At 39.3% G+C, this 10,478-nt stretch overlaps 1 protein-coding gene across 7 annotated transcripts in view; it reads left to right on the top strand.

Moving 5' to 3' along the window:
- The first annotated feature begins 1,296 nt into the window (after positions 1 to 1,296).
- dlgap4b (discs, large (Drosophila) homolog-associated protein 4b) overlaps positions 1,297 to 10,478 on the top strand; it is a 116,592-nt gene continuing 107,410 nt past the window's right edge. For all 7 annotated transcript variants that reach the window (XM_084927964.1, XM_084927968.1, XM_084927965.1 and 4 more), the window contains exon 1: positions 1,297 to 1,741. The gene's annotated coding sequence lies outside the window, so the exon portion shown is untranslated. The remainder of the gene's footprint in view (positions 1,742 to 10,478) is intronic.

Raw genomic sequence — 10,478 nt, 5'->3', positions numbered from 1 at the left:
GAGAGAGAGAAAGTGATCTTGTGTGTGTAAAAGGTAAAAAGTCAACCTTTTAACAAACACTTGTATTTTTCCACAGCTTTAACCTCCTGGGGGACAAAAGCAATCAAACGTGACAAGTGGAAACAGGCCTACAATAAAGCCATAAACATGTAGTGCTCTCGGTGCATTAGCTTGACTAAATCTTCACTGATGTCTCGCCACACTTGCCGTGCCTCCCTGTCTTTCTTAGTCAGTACACTAAGAGTTTGTGCCTCAGTTTGTGAACATCATAATTTTTTAGTACAATGGCTCTAATCTTAATATAAGTCTGTTCCGAGCTGAATTTAGATTAACTGACATAATTACAAAGGCAAGAACAAGAGCAGCGTTTGGCCTAGTTAGGCTGCAGACCGTGAGCTGTCCATGGTACTGAATCATTTCATATCTGTGTCTTTTGCTCACTTTCATTTCAGCCTATACTCTTTTTGCATAACATACAGACTTCATACAGAGGGCGACAAAATTAATTACTTTCCCTGTGCAAGAGAGGCCTGATAAAAACAGATGGGCAGGTCCAGTGTTATTTTCTGTTCATTATGGTTGCCTGTCTCCCTAACTGTGGAACATCTATCTCGCAGAAAGGGACTCGGTAAATATGTTGATTCTCTTTTGTCAGAGAAAATCTCAACTGAAAAAGCTTTTGCATTATCATATAAGAGACGACAGATTTCTAATGTGTATTTTTGAATGTTTTTGTTGTTGTTGTTGGGGGCCACTGGTATCTATTTATGGTTTGAAACCACAAACTGCTTAAATCTGTCTGTGAGCGGTTTTGTGACATTTCAATTGGGGGATATTTCAGTTTACAGTAGTTGCTGGATGATTCTGAAAATCTGCATTTTTATTGTTAGCTCATTGTGATATTAATAATTCAAAACACTCACACATACTATTGATGAACAGTAAATAGCCACAATTTCCTCAAATCCATGATAGAGTTTACATTTTCCTATCATGATTACCTTTTTATCCCAGCTGGAGTTTACAGATAAAGCCGAAAACTGAATTTTTTATTTTTTTTTTGCAGATGATTTTAACTGTGAAAAATGTCGAATCCAGTGTTTTTAGGTAGACTCGTGATTTGGATATAACGCTCAATAAGTCCATTATGGTAGTTAGTTAAGAGTCATCTTTGCAGATGGTTTTCATGGTGATGGATTACACAACTCCAGATTAAAGCCTTTTGCTAACTGAGAAGTCAATAGCTCACTTATGCCTCTCTCCCTCTCCCCCTCTCTCTCTCTCTTTGGAGTTTGTTGGTTGCAGCAGCGTCTCAGTCTCTCTCCTCGCTTGCCTGACAGACAGAGGCAGTCCTCCTCTCCTTCTTCTCACCTGCCTGTGTGTCTCTTTGTTCATGTGCCTGTCTGTCGTCTTTAAGCTTAGAAATATAGAGTGAACACAGAGCTCGGTAATGGAGACCACGGTGGACCGGCGTTCCCGCTTTTACCCCCGCGAGAGGCACACAAACTCACCGGACAAATAAGGCGTCAAAGGACGGCACGCCGGGTTTCAGCGGAAAGCGCCTGTCACTGCTATTTACCACAGCGGCGCTCGCAAGTGTGATCTCCTTCATCCATCCTCCTCTTCCTCGCTGTCAGCACGTCTTGAAAAACAGATGCCCTGCACGGGAAGTTACGGACTAAACACGGATACATTCTCCAAGTCGTCTTCTCCAATTTCCCAGAAGCGCTCTCATCCGAAGGTAAAAAAATAATAATAATAATAATTTTTTTAAAAACCCAAAACGGCTCCACAGAGACTAAAACTGTTGATTTACTTGTTGTTGTTTGTGTCTAGGAGCCCATATATCGCCCACTGAATTTCTCTGTGTTTTACATGTTAAGTCAAATCTGTTAGACAGGAGTGAACATTTCGTCCAAAGTGGGTGGGAAGGTGACTCATGCTGATTCAAAACGCTGTTTTTTGGTTTTTTCCTTTTTTTGGAGCCAGTATTTACACTGCGCCTTTGCGGGTTTAGAAGACATAACAGGCTAAAGGCTATTTCTTGAAAATTCACAGGCGCTCTCATATGATTTGGGGGTTGCTGGTTTCTGTGTGGTTAAATAAAACAACATGGGGCTGTGGGATGTTTTGATGTGTGCCTGAAATGATTGATGCAGTTCCTCCTCCACAGCTTTCTCAGTGTGATTTTTTTTGGACAGGCACAGAAGTGCTTATTGGGGGTTTGGACTCTGACATTTGACGAGTGGTTAACTATGTTGTAATAATCTGCAGGATTTGTTCACATTTTGTGTATGGAAATGAATAGAAATATAGCATACAACTGAGATAGTTGTAAAGTCTGAGAGATCATCTTTAACAGTTCCTTCTTACAAGCAGTTAAAAGCGTGATTATGGTTTCTCCTTTAAAAATAATCATATTCATGCTATAATTGGGTCATACTTATAATAAGAGCCTTGCTGGAAATTTAATGTATTCACAAGTTTTTTGTCACACATTGCCTATCAAAATCATGAATGTTTTCTCCAGCAGCTTCTACAGAACCTGAAAAGCCTGACTGTCCCTTAATCTTGATGTTCATTTATCAAGTTTTGTGTGTGTTGGTGACAGCCACCTGCTCCATGGCTACTGGGAGCCATACATTTCATGAAATATTAGTTTTTATGTAAATGCTTGTACTGTTTCAATTGCTAAAAAATGAAGAACGGCTAATTCAGAGATAATGATTTAGCACAGACTCCCAAGTTCCATATTTACAAGGTCAATTACTCCACAAACTCAAATGAATCACCCATCCGACTGAGCTGAACAGTCCCTTTTCCCACAGCATTGCTGAGTAGAGCCAGCTCATCATACTGAGGATAGGGACGATGTTTTCAGCAAAAGGAATCCGCAATGTTGACTAAAGACTTTGGCAACCTGCAACCTGAGTGGCATAAACAGTAAGAAGAATATGGCAGTCTCTATTTGGCACCTTAAAAAAGGAGCAGCACTGTCAACTGATTCAGAGCCAGCTGTGCTCAGCCAGTAATCAAGATTTTTAATTCAATCAAATTAAATCCGGTGTGGCTGTCCTGCACGCGTAACACGACGACATGACACAACTTGTAGTGACACGTTGTGCGGCAGCATGCTTTGATCCTTTACTAGGTTGCGGTGTCTTTTATTCCATCAAATTAACAGTGGATTTAGGTCTAGCTACCCTTTTAGTACAGCTTTTTGAGTGACCTGAAAAGCAGCCTAACTGCTGCGTTAGTGGCCTCAATTTGCTTCAACTGCAATAAAAAAAAAATAGTAGGCCATGCTAACTCATAGCCATTTATGTCTATCTTCCCTCTCTTGTTCTCCCGCTCATTCTCATCCACTTTCACACACACACACACACACACATACACACACACTATCCCCACCACCATCACGACCCCCACTAGTATGCACTCACTCAAACTGTGTCTCATCGCATCTCATCACTCTCAGCAGCACTCTGCCCACCCCCCTCGCTTGTCTCCATCACACATGCACGCACATGCACACATGCACAGAGCGAAGCATACCAGCCCTCAGCCATGTTGTTTCATTATCCACTTACCTCACATGTGCTTTAACATGCGTCAAAGCGCCTTTTTTCATGTCATTTATTGATAACCCTGCACTTATTCTGGAGTCGTTGGGGGGGGGGGTTTCTTTGCGAGAACCTTTTGACCTCAAAAACAAGATAATTAATGTCACATATTGTATGGATGGAAACAGTGGGCACCAGAATAGAATTTCCACACCCTGGTGGTATTTCAAGGGCAGGCCGTTTCTAGCTTTGCTTTAGAAGGATGCAGCGGTGTATGGCTTAGGGCCATTTATTATGTATAGAACAGTCCTGTATTAAATATCTGCTCGGTCAGGGGGGCCAGATTACACCATATTGCATCAATGGAGTGATGATGGCAAAAAAATCTTTTCCTTCTTGGGTTTCTGCAGAGAGCCGTGAGGGACCTGTGACTTGTTGAACGTGTGGGCTCGGGGATGATTAATATTAAAATGGAAGTTTTAATATTAGCGCAGTAAATATGAATTATTATGTTGACTTCCTAGAGGAAGAGTTCAGGACATAAAGCTGATGTCATTGCTGCTGAAGTTCAAGGATGGCAACGTAAAAGGAAGTCTGGTTCGCAAATCAACAGACTCTCACGCTGTAGGAACAGCTAAAGCAGCAGGAGTCTATATTTAAATGGCCTCACTGGAGAGATAAGATGTCGTCATTCCTCCCAGTTGGAAAAAGGGTCCTCAGAGGAAACCGAATCTCTTATATCTTGGTGTTCCTTTTTCTACTTGTTCCCAATAAACCTTTTTAGAAATAGATCACAGCGCTGCGTCTATTTGCAACATTGTTTCGGGCTGTTTTGGATTAACAGTGCGTTAGTGTTGGGGCGGTAACACACACACGCACACATTATTTCCTTGTTTACTTTCCGTAGCAGTTGGTATGTCGTAGCTGTAGTCAAAACTGATTAATGCATATGCTGAAAATCCCAAACAAACCTTTATGCTTATTGCCGGTCTGTTATTATCACACAAAAGATGCCTGTGAGATGTTAGATGACAAGCAACTTTCTTTTTATAATTTACTTGAGATGTGTTTTTTTAGCAAGAGTGCTGTCAGAAAACCGGATTATGCTTAACAAAGGCTCAAAGTCTCTATTAGTTAGGCCTGATTTGTTTAGAAAACTGCGGTGATACGCAGAAAAGATCATGGAAGTTTTGTTTGCTATTCAAATTGTCATTGTCTGCTGATTACAGAACACAGCATTCAAGAAACCAAAACTGTGTGTAATTTTAGACAATTATCATGTCGGTGTCAGCGCTACATTTTCTTGTTTTCTGTACTTTTTTTAAAAACTCTTATCTGTGAGACATTTAGATTTCAGCTGTTAGAAACATACTCGCTCTAATTTAAACCAAAGACTTGGTTTTACTGCCTCCCTTTTTCCCCAGTGAAATCACAACACTGCACAAAGTAAGATACTTCTGACATCAATTAAAGCCTCCCCTACTTGTCCAAAATGCCGTGCTATCTACTCTAATTAAACCTTACGTCTCACTTCTCCAGAGGCACCAGGCTGAGGAATGAGTGCCAAAGCCCCTTTTCCACCTGCACTGGAGCTAATATCCATGCTAGCCAGGCTGCGGTGGGATAGTGGGGTTGGCACAAGTTCAGGCTGGCCAGGGGGAGCTACACCGCTCAGGCTGTTGTAATTCTGCACACAACATGATGAGCTACTATTGCTGGTGTGATGCCAGGAAAGGCCCATTAACTGTATGAAAAAAAAAATCTGTTTTGTGCGACCAGTAGTCAAAGATTTTAGCATGAATTAGAACACTTTTTACAGCGAAGCATAGCAAACATGATGTTTATTTTTCTTTCTACAGGAATCAACAAACCATGAGAAATGTATAAAGTTGTTTTAGGTCTTTGTATTAATAATTCCTGTGTTCAATAGGAATTATTTCCCTTTTTTCCATGTGATGATCAACATGACTGAGAGACAGTCGGTTTTCTTTAAGGTGATCTGGTGACTGTAGCTGGTCACTGAGTGTGATTCTAAGTCTTTTGATCTGTGTTGTAATAATATTTCTGTTCTAGCTGTGTGAAATAATTTGCTGTATCCCTCAGCCAAATGGAGAAGAGAGATATTTCTTAAAGACAGTCATCTATTACAAGTGTCAGTGGTGAACTATTTTTAGATTGTAATGCGTTAGCGTTACGCACCTCGAGAAGGAAAAATCACAAGGGAAAAGAAATCATTTGACGTTATTAAAGACAAAATAGTTAAGCATTCAAAATGTAATGGTAAAGTTACCTTTTCGTTGAAAATATAATTAGATTTTAAAGGGTAAGATCTTTGAAAAAGTGCTAACCACTGGATTTTAGCTAGCAAATGTTGTTATTTTCACAAGCAGCCACCCACCCACCCAGCCGCTGCTCTTTTTCCAGAGAGCCACCTAATAACAAGGCTGTTCCACACTCAGGCCTGCATTAAGATGCAGACCCTTCTCTCTCCTGCTCTTTCTCAATGGCCTTAATCCTTTCCTCCTCTGTGCTATGAATGATAGCCTCAGCAACTAGTCTCCTGTGTCTGGCAGGCAAAAGCCCATTGCTTAACATAATGGTGAGAAAATGGCCAGAGTCAAAAGATGTGTCTTAGTGAGAGGAGGTCAGCCTTTCAGCTGCTTAGCTACAGTGTTTGGGGCAAACAGAGCTGGGAACCTGGGGTAAAGAAAGGTTTCCTGTTGCATTGTAGACACACATCCCCTTGTCTTATTTTTAGATTCGTAAATACAAGATTAGTAAGTACAGTACAAGAGGTCAGGAAATTTGCTTATGCTGTGGTTGATCATTTCATTTAGAATGCACAAAGCAAGCTCTGTCTTTAAATTCAGATCAGATTTTTGACTCTGAAGAATGTTTTCATGAGCAGCTCAGCAGTCGCGTCACACTAGTTCTGTTAATTGTAGCTTAATTCTATTAATATAAAAACATATGTCAGCCAATATAATGGCCTATATATATATATATATATATATATATATATATATATATATATATATATATATATATATATATATATATATGTATAGATATATAGATATATATATACTGGTAATATGACCAATATTAGCTATTTGCTAATGTATCTATATTTATAGTTGCTGATACATGCAATTTAAAAATTATTTTTATTTAAATTTAAAAATATATTAAAGACAAGAAACACCCTTCAACTACGCACTGAGGTTTGTTGTTCTTACAGTTTGTCCACCAGAGGGCTCTCTGGAACCTCCCTGTTGCAACATGTGTTTGTAATGCCACAAAACAACAACCAGCTTGTCATATAATCTTAGTAAAAACTAGTAAGTAATAACTACACACAAGCAATGCTAGAGAAATCTTTTTGTGTATCTAAAGGATAAAAAATGTCAGCCACTATATTATATTTTTACATCACCAAATATCGATATCAGTATTGGTCTTAAAATTCTTATATAAAGCAGTTCCCCAATAAAAAGCCACACCTTACCCACTTTGAGCTGTTTGTTAGGATCTAAGTTATATTATTGTGATAGGAACAACACTGGTATATTTTATGTATATTTTATGTATATGTACGAGTAATGTTCTTCAGATATTACTCATGAAAATAAAGCAAATCAATGTTTCTAAAATTTATGTTAGAAATTAAACTTATTATATTATAAAGAAACTTTTTTAGGACAACAGTACAGTTGTGGACAGAAGTCTACATACTCTCATTATAGGCATGATAATTTGGGTTGTTCAGTAATTTCTTTGATATCTTCTTTTCCAGAGTGGCATGATTGTTGGATGATTTTAGTGTATAAGTTTGAATATATTTTATTTTTAGTATACAGATACTCCTTTACAAATTCCACCCCAACCAGATGCTTTTGGGTTTTGGTCAATAAGCTTCCTGCACAATTCTAGCTGGATACTTGACTACTCTTCTTGACAGTTTGTTTAAATTAGTTGGTTTCTTGTGAATGTGTGGAGGTGCAAATTTCAGTCTAGCCTAGAGATGTTAATTTTGGAGCGGTAGCTTCTTTCTTGATCGGCACCCTCTCTGTTCATAGCAATGTAAATGGTAAATGGCCTGTATTTGTATAGCACTTTGCTTAGTCCCTAAGGACCCCAAAGCGCTTTACACTACATTCAGTTATCCACCCATTCACACACTGGTGATGGCAAGCTACATTGTAGCCACAGCTGCCCTGGGGCGCACTGACAGAGGCGAGGCTGCCGGACACTGGCACCACCGGGCCCTCTGACCACCACCAGTAGGTAACGGGTGAAATGTCTTGCCCAAGGACACAACAACCGAGGCTGTCTGAGCCACGATCGACCCAATGTAAAACTCACTTCACTGTGGACAGTGACACTGTCACACAGTGAAAAATTAAATTAGAGAACAAAAGAACAAGCAGAGAGGCGGCCCACCTCTGTGTTCAATTTACTTGTTAAATCTACTCACGATGCCTGAGTAATCATCTCTCCCTGTCACTTACACATACAAAGACACACTCAAGTACATACAACGTGTAGAGAATGGATGTTTTATATTGTCTCTGTTGGTTGTGCAATGCAGGTGGCTAACCATGAATGTGTTTTGCAGTTACACTCACTTTGTAACAAGAGTAAGGTGCTGTGAATCGATAAGGGTACGATGTCACATATTTCAAACATGCTTACAGAAACATGAAGCATGTATCTAACTCTCACAAAAAAAGCACACGCACACAGACTACAAAAAACATTTGGTCTTTGATCACATTAATCAGGGCTTGATCTTAACACCCTCCAGTGATCGGTAACATGCTTTTTTAACTCTCTATCGCTCTTCTGCTGCTCTCCTGTAACTTCAGAAATAACCCGTCTCTTAGCACCAGATAGAGTTTTAATCATATACAGCAAATATCTGCAAGATTTCACCTTAATTAAACCACTGAGTTTATATATAAAAAAAAAAAAAAAAACACTACGAGAAGTGAAATGGAATCCAAAAGCTGCATCAGTATCTGCTTTACCTGCATGGTTTCATCTGTGAAAGAAACTGGGTGATCTCTTTCTTTGAACTGGGATTGCCTTTCTTTTCTGTGGATGTAGCTGATGTACAGTAGTAGAGAGGAGTTTCTAGCTGTACACCGAGGTTCCTATTACTGCCCAAAAATGAAAACGAGATTTTGTTTAATACCTTAGAAAAGTGTACCTATTAATTAATGTCTAGAAGAGCTGATGGTATCAAATGGCCTGTAAATGGATCATCACTGGCTTGTGGCAAGGAAGTTGGTTATAAAAACATATCTAAGATTGTTTGGCAGCAAATTAAAGTGCATGGAATCCATGATGGATAATTGCATTGTTACAGTGGGCTGACTTTTTGCCACCATTTGTAAATTAACTAACACAGTGTGGCACAAATTAATGACGCTGAAAAGATTCAAGGAGCCAAGCGGCAGAAGAATATGGAGAACGCCTGGTTTTCCTCACTAATTGCCTGACATAATGCTAATTGAGCTGCACTCTGCTGCTGTTTCTGTTACACAAGACATGACTTATTAGTTGCCACATCACAACTGTTTATACCTAAAGAGGTTTTTCTGATTAGTTTATGCAGCTCTTGAGAGTGATTTAGGGTCTCATTTCCAAACTCAAACCAGAGTGTTTTTCCTAATGAGAGCTGGAAATGGTCAGGTTGATAATTATCTGGATTTGAAACGGTCTTATCCAACGAGGTGACTGATCAACTCATCTAGCTCGTTCGCACGAAAAGCAGTTGTCGATTAAAAAACGATCTTTCCAACCAGGATTGCGGCAGTACAACAATTAGCCAATCAGCACAATGGGCGGGATTAATACTGTTGTCAAGTTGTTGTTAAGAGTTTTCAATCTGTGATGCGCTACAGTAATAATTGCTTGCGTGTTTTGGGCACCCCTGAGGCGTGTCTATTGACATGAAGGAAATGAAGGAACAAGCGGAACTGTTTTACTTCGTTCCACTCCACTCTTTAAACCCTTGCAAAGCCTGTGTGCTGAGACGGTTATGCCTCAGTGTGTACTTAGAATAACATTAAATTCAGGGTTGATAGGCCGGGCTCAAGTGATTGGTTAGGAGAAATCAAACCCCCCGTCCTCCATGGATGTTGTTTTGAGTAGACGCAGGAGATGGAGGCAGAGTGTAATAAATTCTGTTTGGTAAAAGACAAGCTTAATAAAACTTTATTAAGTGCTTCTTTATAACATGTGATCGTTTATGTAGTCTAATCAATGTAGTCAATGCTGCTTGCATACTGAATAGATGGTATTTTGCAGTTTACATGAGCAATGTGTTTGGACCAAAATGAACGAAATGTAATGAAATCCAGCCTTACACCTGTTGTGTTCACTGCTCTTTTTTTTATTATTTTCACCTTTTGCTTTGATTCTTTATTCATTCTTTTTATGTTACATTATCTATGCATTCTTTTGGTCTGTTGTGACATTTCTTTCCTTCCTTGAATTTTTTTAAGGCGCTTTAATACACCCAGTCTTTGAAATATAAATAAACCTGCCAGGCCAGTTGTTCTGGAGTAATTATTGGAGTCCTCTGCAGCAGTGACCTGCAGGTGACTCATAAAGGATATCACTGAGTGAGAAGAAAAACAGGAAAGCAGGAAAGGGAGAATAGTGCAGATAAATAGACAGGCACTGAAACTGCCAGGTTCAGAAGCCAGCTCTCAAAATAAAAAAACAAACGAACAAAGATGAGGCAGAAACTCTTGAGACACACACGTATACTTAATGGAGTGTATTAACAAATCTGCATATCAGGGCAATTTCCTTTAATCTGACACAACTGATATCAGATTCATATTCAACAAGTCATTGTTTTCTCTCATTTTTTCCTGCAGTCACGTACAAGCACAATTTCTT

The sequence above is a fragment of the Perissodus microlepis genome, chromosome 5 (genome assembly GCF_051167445.1).
Source record: "Perissodus microlepis isolate ML-2025 ecotype Zambia chromosome 5, ASM5116744v1, whole genome shotgun sequence".
Lineage (NCBI taxonomy): Eukaryota > Metazoa > Chordata > Actinopteri > Cichliformes > Cichlidae > Perissodus > Perissodus microlepis.
Note: the sequence above shows the minus strand (reverse complement) of the source record. Positions and strands in the feature narration are given on the sequence as shown.